The sequence below is a fragment of the Fundulus heteroclitus genome, chromosome 19, assembly GCF_011125445.2.
Source record: "Fundulus heteroclitus isolate FHET01 chromosome 19, MU-UCD_Fhet_4.1, whole genome shotgun sequence".
NCBI classification, from domain to species: Eukaryota; Metazoa; Chordata; class Actinopteri; order Cyprinodontiformes; family Fundulidae; genus Fundulus; species Fundulus heteroclitus.
Window position 1 is genome coordinate 4,306,221 of NC_046379.1, and position 18,902 is coordinate 4,325,122.

Here is an 18,902-nt window from a genome sequence, read left to right on the forward strand (position 1 = left end):
AAATTCTGGAGATTTCAGTGGCATGTAGTGTAAGGATTAATGAGCTAAACCTAATTCCATCATTTCCACCACACAACACAACGGTGGGGAGCTCTTACGGTGGTCGACACAAAGCCTAACGGTGGTGTCTTTGTGTGCTTGTGTTGCAGGTGTGTGCGCGCAGCACAAGAATGAATAAATGGCAAAGTGGACTCTTCAATCCTAACTGCATTAGACAGGTGACTCATGTGGAAACAGCATTATCCCGGGGCAAACTAAGGAGAACAGAAGCTCACTGTAGTTTAGAGAAAATGCACAAGTGAAACAGCAAAGCTTCTGAAACGAATAAGAGATGGCCTATGCTTAGGAAGAAAACTCATTAGTAACTTTTCTTTGGCAATACACCCAGCAGTACCTGCTTCATTTGCTCTAGATGCATTAATGTCGACCTAAGGTACAGTTGGCCTTTGATTGCTCTAATCACAGTCTGATTTAGCAAAAGCCGAAGAGATAGTGAAATACAGCAGATTATAAATACTCGTCTATCACTGAACGAAAACTGCAGTGGTTAAAGACAAAAAATGTTAAATTGTGTACCGGGATGTCTGAAGGAGTTAAGCTGAGTATAATGAAAAGGAAATCGGATTATTGTGTAATCCATTTCCAATGAGTTTATTTTTACAGCGACAAATTAAAACAAATGTCATCTGGAGGCACAATCATGGTTGAATCATATGCAGATATGAGAATCAATTTCAATCTAATCATAAAATCAGATTTAGCATCAAAGACGTGTATACTGTACAATGCAATCCAATCCTAATTTAAACACAGCGCAGTCAAAGTCAATGGATCATATACGTATAGCCACGTTATGTACTTAAAAAGACCAAAAAAACATTTGATAATGATAAAATAAGGTTATATGCACCAACACTTCATCCTGATAATGTTTTGATGGTCTTTTTTGTGATTAAAAATAAACCCAGCACCAGGCGTGATTAGCAGATAAACACAGATGTGGCGCCATCTAGCAACAGTATCACAGAACAGTCATAATGCTGGTTTGCTTAATTAATAAATCAAAATTAAATAATGCTGTACTGAGCCTGACCCTCTGCAATGCCTCACAGTAAAGCAGCAGCTCAGCGTGATCAAAGATCGTTATTAATTAAATAAAATGATCTACAGCAACTTTAAGAGCCTCATATCAGAACATTTACTCACGTCAGTCAACTCTGTGTCACATCTGAGCCTCGGCAGGTTTAGCGACTGTTTCAGTGAACACCAACGTTCAGACTGGATTCCCAGCGACATTCCAGGCTATCCCCTCCTGGAATCATATATATTTTTTTGTGTTTTTTTTCCACTAGATCTTTGACCATTTGTCATTGTTTCACAAGGAGCTGCTAATGGCCTTTAGCCACTTCCTTGTTTTAACCCCTGCTGCACATGTGCGGTACGTACTTCAGTTAATATTGTAAATAAACACGAAAGGCTTTACTTACTAACGAACTGAGCAAAAACAAAGCATAAAACACCAAAATAACAACTAATACACCAGCAGGACGTGATAATCTTTCAGAAAAACGTTGTATGCAACCAGTGAGTTACTGACATATAAATAAATAAATTAAAAAGTCAAATAACGTGGCTATGCACTTTTAATGTTAACTACTAAAAGGTTATCCATAAAAGGAAGTTTAATGACATTAAATAATGTAAGCTTCCAAAGTCCTAAACTCCTTGCAGCAATGTTTTTTTTCTATGCAGTGATCTGATCAAAGCTGCTTACACTTTGCCAAGAAGAGTATTACCAAATACATCTCTTTATGGGAATTATGCACCTTAATGATAGTTGAAAGCAGTTTTAGGTTATGAAACAATATCCTAGTTATTTAACATCTCTCAGCGTTCAATCCATCATCTGACAATGAAAAGAGAGCGGCACAGCTGCAAACCACCAAGATGTGGTCATCCACCTAGACCAGGGACCTGCAGCCTTTACCGTCTAAAGAGGCATTTTTCCTACAGTCCACCTGAATTAAACTGGTTCAGAGCCTCAAATGTTGCCTGGCCTTTTGAAAAAAGACAAGTTATAATTTGTGATAAAGATCTACTGTAGGAAATATGTTGTCATTGTTAAAGAATCGCCTTTTTATGTCCATTTTGAGGTTTAAAAAAAGAGGATGGACGGGATGTTGATATTTGTGGATAATTGTGTAAATAAAATCATAGTGTCCAACATAATGGAAAAATATTGATGTAAAATTAAATATTACTGGCACTTTTAGCATCGTTCTATTGTGAAAATTAAAAGCAATTAGTCCAAGAAAAAAGTGCTAAATAAAAACATAATTTGTGGGCAAAGTTATTAAGAGCCACTGTGGAAGGTCCAAAGAGCCACAGGTTGCAACACACAGGAGGGCCATGGTAGCTCTGGAGGAGCTGTGGAGATCCATTTCTCAAATTGGAAAAATTCAACTAAATTACTGTTGATTATATGCGTCTTTAATCTGGAAAATTCATGAAAGGTTGGGAGGAACGGTAAAAAGCTAAATGGCCTGCACTTGTTTAGCGTTTTATTTAGCCCAGAGGACCTCAAAGTGATTCAGAAGAAAGCCATTGTTGAACAAAAAGTCATACAAAGTAATATTTGCACTTTGCCACAAAGGAAACAGCAAACATATGAACAAAGGTGCTCTGCTCAGATGGGATCTAAATTACGTGATCAAAAACAACCATCAGAATGAATGCTACAGTGAAACATGGTGGCAGGAGCATCATGAATTAACGCTTAGGAAGCAATAGTCAGCAGAAATTCACAAAGCTGGAGCCAATCAATGCATTGTGACAGGTTAAATAATCTGAAACGCGCTGTTACTGTATGTGTCATGTTCTCACACCATTTCTCACTCTAATGTGTCCATTTTATCACAAACAGCCTGCCTGGCAGCATTTTCATGCCTCCGTGGAGCTGTATTTATTCAGGACGGTGAACGCTTCACGGAGCACAACAACGGCACAGAAAAACACCGGTTCAGGGACCAGCGCCAGGTGAGAATCATTAATCCAACTTTAAAGAGTTTCTAATCAGTTTACTTTTCTCGTTCATCGCAGCAGTGTTCGGGGGCCCTGGACGCCGACACGCCAATCATTATAACACGGAATACCAGCGAGCATTGTGTTGTTATATCCGAGTGCGTTTACTGAAGCGGAACGCCTCGAGCTGGATACCGGGGGCCGACTGACACTCATGTATTGTTCAGGTCTGTGATGGGACAAACAGATATCTTTGTGTTGAATCTTTAAAGCAGCGCTCTTAGTGTTTGTTGTGAAGTTAGCCACCGTGACAGGATCATTGTTAGAAAAAAAAAAAGAAAAAAAAAGAAGGGGAAATGCGACAAAACCAAATCATGGCGTTCAGAGAAAAAGAAAATTGAAAAGTAAAAACCGCTACAACAGCAGCATGAAGTTTTGTTATTTGGAAAATGTTTTTTTTTTTTTTTTTGTGTGTACAAGTTTGCAGAAAAGATATACAGCATGCATCATCAAAATGATATTTCCACTACAAACATTTCAAGAGTGAAATCAGCTTTAAAAAATCTATTTCGCCTCTCCTTCTGCTTTGTCCATTTTTGTTTTATGGAGGTTTTGTCCCAGAGACCTTTTGGTCATGATTGTAGAAAAATCCTCCTGTCTCACAGAAATGACTCTCAAGTAAAAATGGGTTTAACTCGTCTTTTGTATCGCACTCTCTCAAAAAAAAGTTAAATAAATCCCAAAAATTAACATGCAAATTAAACCGTTTGCAGTTATGTCTTCAACATAAATGCTAAATATACCTAAATAACAAACTCTGGTATGTTTTTATATATTTCAGACAAAACCATGGACCTGGTTTTGCATAAATGACGATTCAAATTATATTTCAGCCCATAAAGTTCTGGACTAACGTCAAAGAGCACAGACTGCTCTGATCACATGAAAGACAACGTTGAATTTGGTAGCTCACGTTAATAGGTGCCACGGTGCAGGGGGTTTGGCAAAGTCATGCTGTGATGATATAACAAAGACCATTTTGCCTCCTGTTTAAATCAGCATGCAAATGAGAATAAAAGACTGAAAGATGTCTCCACAAAGAGTTTCACTTAGGAGGTTTCTAGTCATGCTTGGACACCCCGACTGTCAAAGTCTTGGTTTAGACTGAATTTGGACGAGAGATAAGTGCTGAACAAACCCCAGCTGTCAGCGTTTCTTTCAAGGCTGAATAACAACACCGAGTTAATAAGAAAGACGTCCTTAGACTTGTAGTTTTTGGTCGGTACAGTACCACTGTGAGTTGACCTGACACGCAGCCTGCAGTAGATCAAATACGGGACTCAAGCGACTCCTTTTTCACTCAGAAAAGTTTCGGCGTTATTCAGCACAGCACAGAGTCTTCTGATCTGATGCGAGATGTTGTTTGGTTTAAACTACAAATGGAACTTTTATGTGAGTTTTCAGCTGAATGAGACAATGTAAAATAAAAATGCAGCGAGGCAGTATTCGCCCCTCTGAAGATTTCTTCTTCTTTTTTTTTTCGTATAAGTATTTCGGATCAAGTGAACTATATATTTTGTTTTGACAAATTTATTCTCAGAGAATACAAACAGCAGCCATGACAGTGAAAGTCATCATCCACAGGCGGAGATGGTCACCGAAGGGAGAATCCAAGACTTACAAAGAGGACAGAAATGCTAAACGATTATTGCAAATGCTTGATGAAAGTTGTTGCCACACTGTAAGTAAGTCTGCAAAGCTTTTCTAACACCTTGTTTTTTCTCTCATGATGTATTTCTTTTGTTGACATAGATTTATACTTTGACTCACAGAGAGGCTGGGGGGAAAAATGATTCTCTTTGGAGGTTTTGTGCCAGAACTGACTGGTAACTGAAAGTGTTCATAATTTCCCTCATAATTTCATAATTTCCCTTCTTGATAGAAGACAAAGCAGCTCATTGGGGTTTTAATGTTAGGGTCCAAGCGTGGTTGTGGATTTCCGTGTGAGTGTGAGAGTCCTGTTCCAGAGAGGATCTCTACAGGTGAGCTCCTCCGGCTCTGTGCTGCCACAACTCACCTGGCACCAATCATCTTATCAGGCTGGCTGACGTTTATAAGGAGCTGCAGAACCTTCATTCCTTGCCGGATGGTTATCTGTGATGGTACTTCTAGCCCACTCAGGAGCTCCAGTGAACCCCTCTAGGTGAGTCTATGCCCATTTCCTCCTGTTTCAAATCAGCTTGTTTTATGTTCCAAGTAGTGAAGATCACATGAAACTTCAGGAAGCCTTCCAGCTCATTGCTTCACCCATAGGTTCATCAGTCGATGCTTCATACAGCGCTCTCTAGTGACGTGTGCTGCTGCATTCATACTATGACGCCCTAAAAGCAACAGAAGGAAGCAGTGTGTGAGATGCTGTCACATCGTTTTTGTCCAACCCATGTCCTGTAACTGCATGCCCTTTATGCAACATCTGTTTCCAGGTCATATAATGATTTGCACCCAAAGTAATCGTGCTCTTATGTTGACGCTCACTGGTTGTGTTATTTTATGGCATGGACTAAATTGTTAATAAATATATTTGTGTAATTATGTCTTGCGAGTACATGCATGGAGGCAGACATGGCATTTTCTTATTATGAATATATGGATGTTTTAGATTAGGTTAATCATTTTTTTTGTTCTCAAGTTTTAATTTAAAACCTGCTCTTTGTTCTGAATTCTGATGTCTGGTTTGGAGGCTGGTTATTTGAGGTTTAATACTTGTTTTTTATTTCTGCATTTATTTTAAGACCACAAACCATGCAAAACTTATTTTGTTATCAAAAAGTATTCCCACATAGGGAATGTTTTTCTCTTTTTTACTGTTTGTATTTCAGTCACAGTTGCTGAAAAAATTCTGTTCTCAGGAGATGCTATCTCTATCACCACTGACGCCTTGACCAAGCTACCCACAACAACCCACAAAACATGCTTTATCACGCTTTTATTTGTCCAATGTAATGTGAGGCTGGCTTTGTCACCGGTCACGTGGTTTTCAGCAAGACGACAACAGCATCAGAGTGGCTTCGTCTGATAGATGATGGAACGCCTGAAGCCTGGCTTCCCATCACCGGTTCCAGGTTTTACTGAAGCCCTGGTGTTTCCTTCTCATCTGAGGAAGGAACTTACCTGTGCACCGAGGTAGCGCGCTCTGGCACCTTTAGTTCCTTCGCCTCCCAACCCGCTCTCCAGCGTCAAGCTCTCATTTGGATCACATCCCTTTCTGGACACGCACTCTGTGGACCTTTTCTGTGGAATAAAACCAAATTCCTCCCCACTGCAGGACCTAACTACCCTGCCTGCTCTCCATGATTCACAGCTTCTCCAGATTTTACCAGCGAACCCGTTTGACTCTCCTCTTCAGACGACTCTGGAACCAAACAGTGATGGACGCAATCCTCCTGCGTGAATTCATGTACATATTGTGAATTTTTTTATCTGTTCTCCTGTGTGATTCTGCATGTGGGTCAAAAAACTACCACCCACCATGACATTTTGTGCTTAGTGTTGGTTTTGTGGCGAACATCCGTTTTGGAATTGCGGTTAAAACTTCAATTCTAACTTTATTGGCTCATAACACGTTCCCCTACACGGTTTGAGAGATTTTGGAAAACAATTCTCTTGCAAACCCTTTTAGCTCAGACATGTCAAAGAATACGGGAGCTTGTTTCCACATGGAAAACACAACCTTGCCTTGTTGGAAACTCCTGCAACTCGTTAGTGTCGCTCTCTGTGATGACAACAACCTCTTTGCCAGGTCCTATCTCGCCTTTTAAATAAGTTGTTAAAAAATTGCCATGTTTTTGTAATTTTCTTTGCATCCCATATTTCGTCCTTTTATTGTAACGGCTCATATTGTGTCATGGTTTATCGCTGATGCTGTCAAACTTTTTGTTATTCTTCTCCTGACTAATACCTTTGTATGATGAGATCCTTCCATATGTTCTCTGCAAACTATGAGAAAAGGATCCAAATATAGAAATTTCCAAAAGCTTCTACAAGGGCAGCTAAAAATTATTTCAAGTTCATCTCATTTGGTGTAATTCATGGATGGGGTGAACTCAAAAGACAATGTTGTAACTGAACCAATTATATTTAATTTATCATTCAAACAAAGCATCCTCTGGGCACAGCAATGTGAGATACAGTATATTAATGAAAATGTTTGATTATCATCACTTTCTTGATGAGATGTTTGCAGAATCAGCTTTAAACTTAAACTTGTGTGGTGTTGTGTTCAGTTTGTTTCTTCCTCCTGTACAAATCCATTGGCAGAGTTAAATAGCTCTCCAATTTATTGCAGAAGCTGCAGAAAGTCCTAACAAAAAAAAAAGAGACAGAAGAATTTAAATGAGAAAACAATTCTCTTTTGGGACTTAAACGTTTCAGTGAGAGTCATTCTGCATAAATTGACCTTTGGGGTCGAACAAATCCATTTCAGGAGCATCGGTGCTCATCAAATTCAGTCCACCCAAAGCTGAAGTTTGGCTTTTGTTCCACACAAGAATAATAGTGATCTGATGTGAAACGCAGATACCAATACAGCGCTATACCAATACTATAACAGAACACATTCAAAATATGGACTGTTGGAAGACTCCCTTCTTGGAAAACAACCTGTAGATTGCTTTTAACATTTCTATTTAAGGTTAAAGCTTGATATTTACACACTGTATAAAAATACACATTGGCCATTCTCTCACTCATGGAGAGAATGGCCATGAGTGAGAGAATGGCCAAAACAGGGCCCCGAAATATGCATGTTTTTATTCTTCTTAATGTCTCTAAATTGCGTTTAACTGTCATTGTGTGCATCTCTGAGGAAAGGTACTATGAGCTAGTTCAGTCAGTCAACTCCAGCCATGCTGCTTCTTCACATGTGATCTTTCTCACACTCCACAGGGTATATCAGGCGTACCCTGAAGATTTGGGGGAGTCTAGTTGAGCTGCAAACCTCCAGCTGAAATCTACATTTTCTGTGCTCGTCCTGCCAGCTTCTGATTTGTTCTCTGCAGCCCCTCCAGCTCTCCACCGACCCCCTTTGGGCTTTGAGGTCGGAGACCCCTCCTGTCCCGGAGGGAATAGATGTGCTTATCACTCTATGACATGTTGAGCAGCTTGGTTTGGCATGGTTTGAAGTATAAACCCAAAACTGCTTTTTTTTTTTTTTTTTTTTTTTTTTTTTACATTTACATGAGAGTTGTCTGACTAAACGGTCTTGAGAGTCTGTTTGATAGTCATGGGATGGACTCACGCTGATCTATCCAGTAGGAACCCAGCCTTTTGCCCACTGTGTAATGGGATAGGCTGGTACAGGAGTCAGCAACCTGTGGCTCTTTGGACCTTTCACAGTGGCTCTTAGTAACTTTGGCTACAAATTATATTTTTATTAAGGTATTTAAATGTAATAATGATGATAAAAACAGGTTTTAGCAGTGTTTTCTTGGACTAATTGCTTTTAATTTTCACAACAGAATATTGCTAAAAGTCCGTCCGTCCGTCCGTCCGTTGTCTTCCGCTTATCCGGGGTCGGGTCGCGGGGGTAGCAGCTTCAGTAGGGAGGCCCAGACGTCCCTCTCCCCAGCCACTTGGGCCAGCTCCTCAGGAGGAATCCCAAGGCGTTCCCAGGCCAGCCGGGAGACATAGTCCCTCCAGCGTGTCCTGGGTCTTCCCCTGGGTCTCCTCCCGGTGGGACGTGCCCGGAACACCTCTCCAGGGAGGCGTCCAGGAGGCATCCTGACCAGATGCCCGAGCCACCTCAACTGGCTCCTCTCGACGTGGAGGAGCAGCGGCTCTACTCTGAGTCCTCCCCGGATGACTGAGCTCCTCACCCTATCTCTAAGGGAGAGCCCAGACACACTACGGAGAAAACTCATTTCAGCCGCTTGTATCCGGGATCTCGTTCTTTCGGTCACGACCCAAAGCTCGTGACCATAGATGAGGGTAGGAACGTAGATCGACCGGTAAATCGAGAGCTTCGCCTTTTGGCTCAGCTCTCTCTTCACCACAACGGATCGGTACAGCGCCCGCTTCACAGCAGACGCTGCACCAATCCGCCTGTCGATCTCCCGCTCCATCTTCCCCTCATTCGTGAACAAGACCCCAAGATACTTGAACTCCTCCACTAGGGGCAGCACATCCTCCCCAACCCGGAGAAGGCACTCTACCCTTTTCCGGTTCAAGACCATGGTCTCGGATTTGGAGGCACTGATTTTCATCCCGGCCGCTTCGCACTCGGCTGCGAACCGCTCCAGTGAGAGCTGTAGATCACGCCCTGATGAAGCCAATAGGACCACGTCATCCGCGAATAGCAGAGACGCAATCCTAAGGCCACCAAAGCGGATCCCCTCAACACCTTGGCTGCGCCTAGAAATTCTGTCCATAAAAGTTATGAACAGAATCGGTGACAAAGGGCAGCCTTGGCGGAGTCCAACTCTCACCGGAAACGAGTCCGACTTACTGCCGGCAATGCGGACCAGACTCTGACACCGGTCGTACAGAGACCTGACAGCCCTTATTAAAGGGTCCGGTACTCCATACTCCCGGAGTACCCCCCACAGGATCCCCCGGGGGACACGGTCGAATGCCTTCTCCAGATCCACAAAGCACATGTAGACTGGTTGGGCAAACTCCCATGCCCCCTCAAGAATCCTGCTGAGGGTGTAGAGCTGGTCCAGTGTTCCACGGCCAGGACGAAAACCACACTGCTCTTCCTGAATCCGAGATTCGACTATCCGACGGACCCTCCTTTCCAGAACCCCTGAATAGACCTTACCAGGGAGGCTTAAGAGTGTGATTCCTCTGTAGTTGGAACACACCCTCCGGTCCCCCTTTTTAAATAGGGGGACCACCACCCCAGTCTGCCAATCCAGGGGAACTGCCCCCGATGTCCACGCAATGTTGCAGAGCCGCGTTAACCAACACAGCCCCACAACATCCAGAGCCTTAAGGTACTCAGGGCGAATCTCATCCACCCCCGGAGCCTTGCCACCGAGGAGCTTTTTAACAACCTCGGCAACCTCAGCACCAGAGATGGGAGAACCCGACCCAGAGTCCTCAGGCTCTGCTTCCTCAATGGAAGACGTGTTGGTGGGATTAAGGAGGTCTTCGAAGTATTCCGCCCACCGACGCACGACGTCCCGAGTCGAGGTCAGCAGCACACCACCCCCACTGTAAACAGTGTTGGTACCGCACTGCTTCCCCCTCCTGAGACGCCGGATGGTGGACCAGAATCGCTTCGAAGCCGTACGGAAGTCTTTCTCCATGGCCTCTCCGAACTCTTCCCACGCCCGAGTTTTTGCCTCGGCGACCAGCCGAGCCGCCTGCCGCTTCGACTGCCGGTACACATCAGCTGCTTCCGGAGTCCCACAGGCCAAAAAAGCCCGGTAGGACTCCTTCTTCAGCTTGACGGCTTCCCTCACCGCTGGTGTCCACCAGCGGGTTCGAGGGTTGCCGCCACGACATGCACCGACAACCTTGCGGCCACAGCTCCGACTAGCCGCCTCAGCAATAGAGGCGCGGAACATGGTCCATTCAGACTCAATGTCCCCCGCCTCCCTCGGGACGTGTTTAAAGTTCTCCCGGAGGTGGGAGTTAAAGCTCCGCCTCACAGGGGACTCCGCCAGACGTTCCCAGCAAACCCTCACAGTACGTTTGGGCCTGCCCGGTCGGACCGGCTTCCTCCCCCGCCATCGGAGCCAACTCACCACCAGGTAGTGGTCGGTGGAGAGCTCCGCCCCTCTCTTCACCCGAGTGTCCAAGACATGCGGCCGCAGGTCAGATGAAACGACAACAAAGTCGATCATTGAACTGCGGCCTAGGGTGTCCTGGTGCCAAGAGCACATATGGACACCCTTATGCTTGAACATGGTGTTTGTGATGGACAATCCATGACGAGCACAGAAGTCCAACAACAAAACACCACTCGAGTTCAGATCAGGTGGGCCATTCCTCCCAACCACGCCCCTCCAGGTCCCACTGTCATTGCCCACGTGAGCGTTGAAGTCCCCCAGCAAAACGAGGGAGTCCCCAGGAGGGGCACTCTCCAGTACCCCTTCCAAGGACTCCAAAAAGGGTGGGTAATCTGAACTGCTGTTTGGCGCATAAGCGCAAACAACAGTCAGAACCCGTCCCCCCACACGGATGCGGAGGGAGGCCACCCTCTCGTTCACCGGGGAAAACCCCAACGTGCAGGCACCGAGATGGGGGGCAACAAGTATGCCAACCCCAGCTCGGCGCCTCTCACCATGGGCAACTCCAGAGTGGAAGAATGTCCAGCCCCTCTCAAGGAGACTGGTTCCGGAGCCAGAGCGGTGCGTCGAGGTGAGTCCGACTATCTCTAGTCGGAACCTCTCAACCTCGCGCACAAGCTCAGGCTCCTTCCCCACCAGAGAGGTGACATTCCACGTCCCAAGAGCCAGCTTCTGCAGCCGAGGATCGGAACGCCAAGGTCCCCGCCCTCCACTGCTACCCGTTACACATTGCACCCGACCCCTTTGGCCCCTCCGACAGGTGGTGAGCCCATCGGAAGGGGGACCCATGTCGCCTCTTCGGGCTGAGCCCGGCCGGGCTCCATGGGCAAAAGCCCGGCCACCAGACGCTCGCCAACGTGCCCCACCTCCAGGCCTGGCTCCAGAGTGGGGCCCCGGTGACCCGCGTCCGGGCGAGGGAACACGAGGTCCAACAATCGTACTCATCATAAGGGGAGTTTTGGGCTGCGCTTTGTCTGGTCCCTCACCTAGGACCTGTCTGCCTTGGGTGACCCTGCTAGGGGCTTAAAGCCCCTGACAGCATAGCTCCTAGGATCACTGGGACACTCAAACCCCTCCACCACGGTAAGGTGGCAGCCCAGGGAGGGGTATTGCTAAAAGTGCCTGTAATATTTAATTTTAAATCAATATTTTTTCATTATGTTGGAAACTATGATTTTATTTACACCACTATGCAGAAATATCAACATCCCGTCCATCCTCTTTTTTTCAAACCTCAAAATAGACATAAAAGGGTGTTTCTTTAACGATGATAACATATTTTCTTACAGTAGATCTTTATCACAAATTATAACTTGTCTTTTTTCAAAAGGCCAGGCAACATTTGCAACTTTAAATGAGTTTAATTCAGATGGACTGTAGGCAAAATAGCTCTTTAGCCTGTAAAGGTTGCAGGCCCCTGATCTAGTACTACTATCTCATGTTGTTGGACCTACCATCTACTTTCCAGACTTTATTATTTATGTACTCCCATGGAACTCACTGCTTACTTTACCAGACCATGCAAGTTACTTTCCTGGAATTTAGAAGTTATTTCCAAAACTTCTCTTCTGGTAGGCAGTAAATCCGAAAGATTCGAAAAGTGCCTGGTAAGTTTCTGAAGATCAGCTCTGACTTGTCAGGAAGAGACTTCTAACAGCTAGTCCACATGTAGCCAGATATCTGGGAAAGACGCATACGTTTTCATGCGGTTAGGCCTTTCATCCACACGTAAACTCAGTTTTTACATCTCTAAAAGCAAATTTTTCTGGAAATTCTGACCAAAGGGGAGACTTCTAAAAACTCTGGTTTGGAGCCTGCGTGTGTGCAGGACAAAACAGAGTTGTAGGGTCCAGCGCGTCACAGTCTGCAACAAAGAATGCGTCGTTGACATCAAATGTGCGGCCATTGTTACAGATTTGGCAGTACGGTGGATGATGAATGCTGTCAGAGAGGTGCTGATTTCTACATTGGTGCAATGACTGACTGCAATATGTATCTAATTAATGTTAAACTGGACAAATTCACTGCTAATCCACAACATCTCTGGTCGTTTATTTCCAACCGAGATTAGCCCGGCAACCACACAGCATTTCCTGTTTTCACCGCGTTACTGACTCTTCAAAGTAAAAGTGCATGGAACGTTACAAACATTACAGTTGGTTCAGAGGCTTTTTAATCCTTTGTTTTTACAAGCCCAGATACTCCAACACGTTGAGGTGCAAAGGAGAAAGAGGGCTTGGTGGTAGGGTGACAAGATCGCGAATAATCAAAGGTGGAACAACTGGATGCTTGTGCGAGACAATCCATCCATCCATCCATTTTCCGTCACGCTTGTCCCTCACGGGGTAATGAGGGGTGCTGGTGCCTATATCCAGCAGTCAATGGGTGAGAGGCGGGGTTCACCCTGGACAGGTTGCCAGTCTATCGCAGGGCAACACAGAGAGACAAACAGGACAAACAACCATTCACACTCACACCTAAGGAGAATTTAGAGAGGCCAATTAACCTAACAGTCATGTTTTTGGACTGTGGGAGGAAGCTGGAGTACCCGGAGAGAACCCATGCATGCACAGGGAGAACATGCAAACTCCATGCAGAAAGACTCAGGGTAGGACTCGAAGGACCTTCTTGCAGCATGGCAACAGCGCTACCCACTGTGCCACTGTGCAGCCCTATGACACATAACCAACATTATGATGTCACTACATATTAATACAACACACATCGCACGTTACGTTAATCACTCTCTGGTTTGTCTGTTATTGCACTACAATAAATGATCACGACTCAACTTTTTGGAACGAAGCCGCGGTGATGAGCGGCGCACGAAGCCGTCCTGGTAGCTGCATGTGGTGCAGCATCAGGCTGAGTCAATCTAATATTATGCGAGACACAAACGGGCCTTTCAATATTTTAAAAAAAAAGCAAGAATGATGCTGGAAGGAAAGGAGAAAAGAAATGAGTGGAGTAGAGAAAATGTCCACAGGATGCAGCCTGTGCGCAAAATAAACCCGTTAAGTTTTTTTACTGCTGTTTTTTGCGTGATTCCAGTGAGCCAGGCCAGAAATGGACTGAGAAGCATGGCTACAGGTCAGCAGACACTCCCTACATGGTACCAGCCCAGACTTGGCAGATATATATTATACATGGATTTAGGTTGATCCATACTGGCTGACCAGTTTGTTTAGTAAACTTTTATTTCCACTCTACCAATCCCCTCTCCAGCAAAAATCAGACGACTCGGCTCCACTCCTCTTCCTCGCGACGAACCAGAAATAAAAGAAGACCTGGGACAGGGATGTGTTCAAAGACTTTATGTACAATAAACTTTTTCCCAGTGTCCTGTCTGGCAATGTGGCAATAAGAATTGTTGTCTTAATGCCAAAAAGAGCAGTACAGAGCTCCACATAGTGCTCCACTTGATTTATGCATGTAAATAGTTTTATTATAATTCATGTAGGGTGTGTTTCAAATTATGTGGACACTACAATGGGAAAGTAGGAGAGGAAAAGTGGAACAAGAAGACAAAAGAAAAGGTGAAAGAAAGAGAAGATAGAAGGGAGAGAATGATAAAATAATTTTATCAATAAACTTTTTAAACAGTTGTCTGCTCAGATTTTTTCATATGGAAGGTTCCCTGGAGCTTACTGGTTCCAGGAAATCAGTGATTTATCTGGTAAAGTGCAGAATGATGTTTTTGGTGACGACTTGTCTGCTTTTTGCTGCAGTTATTCAAAATATGTGGCTAATTCTGTCTTAAGACCAACCCCATTGTTTATACATGGCTATTTACTGGATTCCCAGTGAACATTGATTAAAATTAGAAACTAATGAATACTTAATATTTGATAACATTTATTCTTTTTTATAATAGGTGCCCTGGGGTTTTAAATTTTAACAGGGAGTAAAGGACTTCATGTAGTTTTAGCATTTACTACATTTGAACAGATCATTTCATAGAGCTAGTCAAGGTCAGGGCCCTCTCTCAGCAGAGGAGACCTTGAAGTTGGAGAGCCTGCATTGGTGCAAGTGATGAAGCTTTTACTAATTAATTTTTTAACATGAAAAGGCAGGTAATTAACTTTGAAGGAGCTGACTTGATTTAATTACAAACAGAATATAGATGAGATTGAGAAAGAGCAGATCAGGGACGCTCTGAACTAAAATGACAGCTGTTAAGGAGAATGAAACAAAGGTCATGTTAGACTCTTGATTTCTAAAAGTTTTTCCAGTCTGTTGACTCTGAATGTTTGATATCCAATTGAAACTTACCAGCATGATGACTGTGATAAAACTGAGGAAAGTCAGAGAACATATTTAGTAACAACATTATGACTACTGACAGATTAAGCCAATAACAATGGCTATTCTTTCATTATTCTACCTGTTAGTAGGTGGGATAAATAAGCAAGAAATATTTTTTTTCCCTCAAAGCAAATGTGTTATAAGCAGGAACGATTTACATTAAGGATCTAAGTGAATTTGAGAAGAGCCTCCAAACAAACTAGATGATTGGGTCGGAGCCTGTCCCAAACTGCTGCTCTTGTTGCATGATTATGATTTGTAGTGGTCAGTATCCATGAAAAGTGGCTTAATGAAGGGAATAGTGATGAACCAGCAACAAGGTCATGGGCAGCCAGGACTCTCCGATACAAGCGGAGAGAAAAGACTGGACTGGTGCTCTGATCCAACAGAGGAGCTGCTTTCACTCTAAATGCTGAAAAGTTACACCGTAATGCTGGTTCTGATGAAAAGGTGTCAGGATGTGCAGGATCCACCTGACTAATTGCATGTCGTCTAAACCAGTGGTGTCCACTTGGGCCAGAATAAAAATGTTAAAAGTACTGAAAGTGCCTCATAAATAAAAAATGATTTTTTCTTGTTAAGAAAAAATCATAGTAGATCCAAAACATAGTAGGTTTTTTTTCTCATGGTTTGTAAATGATTCACCAATGTTTGTCTCCAGATGCATTACCATGCCTCCCTTTTGAAATGATACCTTTCTCTCTGCCATTTTCAAGCTTTGAACTTCTAAGCATCTTCTAAAATCTCTGAAATTATCTGGAAGTGTAAATCTTCTGCCTGTATGCTTGATCCAGTCCAAACAGCCCTGGTCAACCCTGCTCCAGAGTCTGATTTTGGGGAAGCAGCTCACAGTTCAGGAGGAGATGACGTTGTCCACACAGGAGTTTATATAATCAGTCACACACTCAGTTATCTTCATGTTGCTGGCTCAGAGCATCCCAGTCAGTCGCCTCAAAACAAACCAGATGTTCTTCAGTTTCCTGTGACCATCTCACAGTTATTCTGCTTGTTTTCTCTGGTAATGAAAGCGGCAAACAGCTGAAACTCTAGAAGTCTAGCAGAGAGTGAGGTATGGTTAAAATCCCCAGCTATCGCCACAAATAGATTGGCTGTTGTCTCTGTAGTTTAGAAACAATTAGGCTGATAAAATGACACGCAGAGTTGGCAGAAGCTCATGGTGGAATACGTACAGGTCCCAAAATAACATTGGTTAACTCTCTGGGTAAATAAATAATACAGGCCAAAACGTATTGCTGACAGAATAGCATCCATGCTGCAGCGATGACGCCTTACAGTAGCAAATCCTGTTGGAGGTATTGAAGTCAGGAATATAATCTTTCAGCCAAGTCACAGTGAAGTGCATAATTCTATAATTCTAATTCAGATTCAGTCAGATCCTCCAGGTTGGTGAGAAAGTTTCCTCTCTAAGGAAACCCAGCAGGTTGCATCAAGTCTCTCCAAGCAGCATTCACTCCTCCTGAAAGAGCGTAGAGCCACAGTGGACAGTCGTCTGCATTGTTGATGGCTTTGCAGCAATCCCTCATACTGAGCATGCATGAAGCGACAGTGGAGAGGAAAACTTCCCTTTAACAGGGAGGAGAACCTCCAGCAGAACCAGAACCAGGCTCAGTGTGAATGCTCATCTGCCTCCACCCACTGGGGCTTAGAGAAGACAGAGCAGAGACACAGAAAGCACAGAAGCTCACATTGACCCAGGAGTACTTTCTATGTTAGATGGTAATAGAGGATGATCTGCCTCCCCTGATGATGTCACAGCTAACAGAACGCCAGACCAGGTGCACCTTCTATGAGGAGAAAAAAGAAGACATCTTGTAATGTTAGTACATCGTGAACCGGATATTCAAACCAGCACAGAGTAGCATTAAAGCATTTTTAAAGAGGTGAATTGTGGCAAATAAGATAGGCAGGACTGGGCAGGAGGACGGATGATGCAGAACCTGGCTGACCAGAAGCTGTAGGCAGAACCAGACTTGCCGTTATTTAGGCGACCGCACATTCTTACTGGCAAAGTGTGGTCGCCTGAATAACGACGCATCTCATTATTTAAAGTTTAGAACCACACATCAACGTACGGACGACTATTGATACTAGCAGCTTGTCATAGTCTGCTGTGTGTTCACTTTGGGAGAGGCGTGCGGCAGGGCACAGGGGTAGTTCTTATTGGGCAAATTTACGGAAAATTTTGTGCACTGATAAAAGAAGCTTTTAAATCCAGAAAAGTTACCTCACCACTTGCTATACACTGTAAAAGATAAAATGAAAAAGCAAGGAGAAAATTTCAGGAGGGCACTTTTTTTGATAATAGTGCTGAGTGGTGGCTGAGAGGAGTGGAGCATGGAGTGGATAAACAGTCCAGAAAGTCCAAAAACAAACAAACAAGAACCTGAATCATGACACATGGCTCCCCAAATCATCAGTAACTCTGGAAACTTCACACTGGACCTCAAGCAGCTTGGATTATGTGCCTCTCAACTCTTCTTTTAGACTCCGGGACCTTGATTCCCCCCCCAAAATACAAAATTTACATCTGCATGTGGTGGTTCTTTCCTATTCTTTAATATGTTTGGCATTAATGGCTTCTATTTGACAGTAGACTGACGGGACATGGGTTTGGAAGAGAGGGGGGGGCATGGGGCAAAGGTCCAAAGCCCGTTACTGAAACCTGGGACAATTGCTTCGGGTTTCTTCTCCTACCAAAACTTTCCCTTTTACTCAACTTCCCCTTAATAATAGCCAGCCTATTTAGCAGTTCCCCTTTAAAGGGGTCATGTCATGGTTTTCAGCTTTTCCTTTTCACATTTAAATCTATATAAAGTGGAACTGCAATGCGTAGGACTGAATTCCTCGTTTATTTTCCCCTACACACTCTCCCTTTTTATCCCTGATCTGAAATGTGTTTGAGAGCGACTCGTTTTGGTCCTGTGTCTTTAAATCTAAAGGAGGCATCACACCTGCCACCCAGCAGGTCACAGAGTGGTCCACTCCACCCTGTTCACCCATTTCTGTTGCATTCTGGGGGACGGTGTAATGAACAACCAACGACTTGTCCACTTTTAGCTTCAGCATCCTTCAGCTTGGACTACAAAATCACCCAGAGTATGTATGACCTTGTTTGGCAGTTCAGGAGCAAATATTGTTCAAAAGATGTAATAGAAAACAGAGAAAACTGAAAAATATGACCCAAAAATAATGCAGATATCTATGAAGCTCATCGACAGACTTCATGCAACTTTTCTGCTCGCCTAGAGACTCCCAAGTACACAACAAAATGTATTTAAGGGCTAAAAAACTGTTTTTTTGCACTAAGTGTTCCCTTTAAATTCAAGTCAGTCATATTCAGTTCAATTTAATGTTATTTGTACAACACCAATTCACAACACGTCATCTCAAGGCAATTTACAAAGTCAAATTCATCAAATCATACAGATTGATATTGATTGAATCATGCAGCTGAACAATGCTTCATTAAATGTAAAAAATATTTTATTTTGTGTCTTATCTTATCCCCCTGTGGACAGTGTCACTGACTGTTTATTGGACAACTAACAAGTCATCAGTCTTTATGGTGTTTTGGGCCATGACGTAACATTTTGTGACAAAACTCCTTTCTTATTCTTATGTGTTACGTGATATTCAGATTTTCTGAGAAACTGGATACTGAATTATCTTTAGCTGTATGCAAATATTTACAAATCTCTCTTAAAATGCATCTTACATAATCACATCAAAAGGTTCAGAAAGAGAAATAAACTTCTTTCGCTT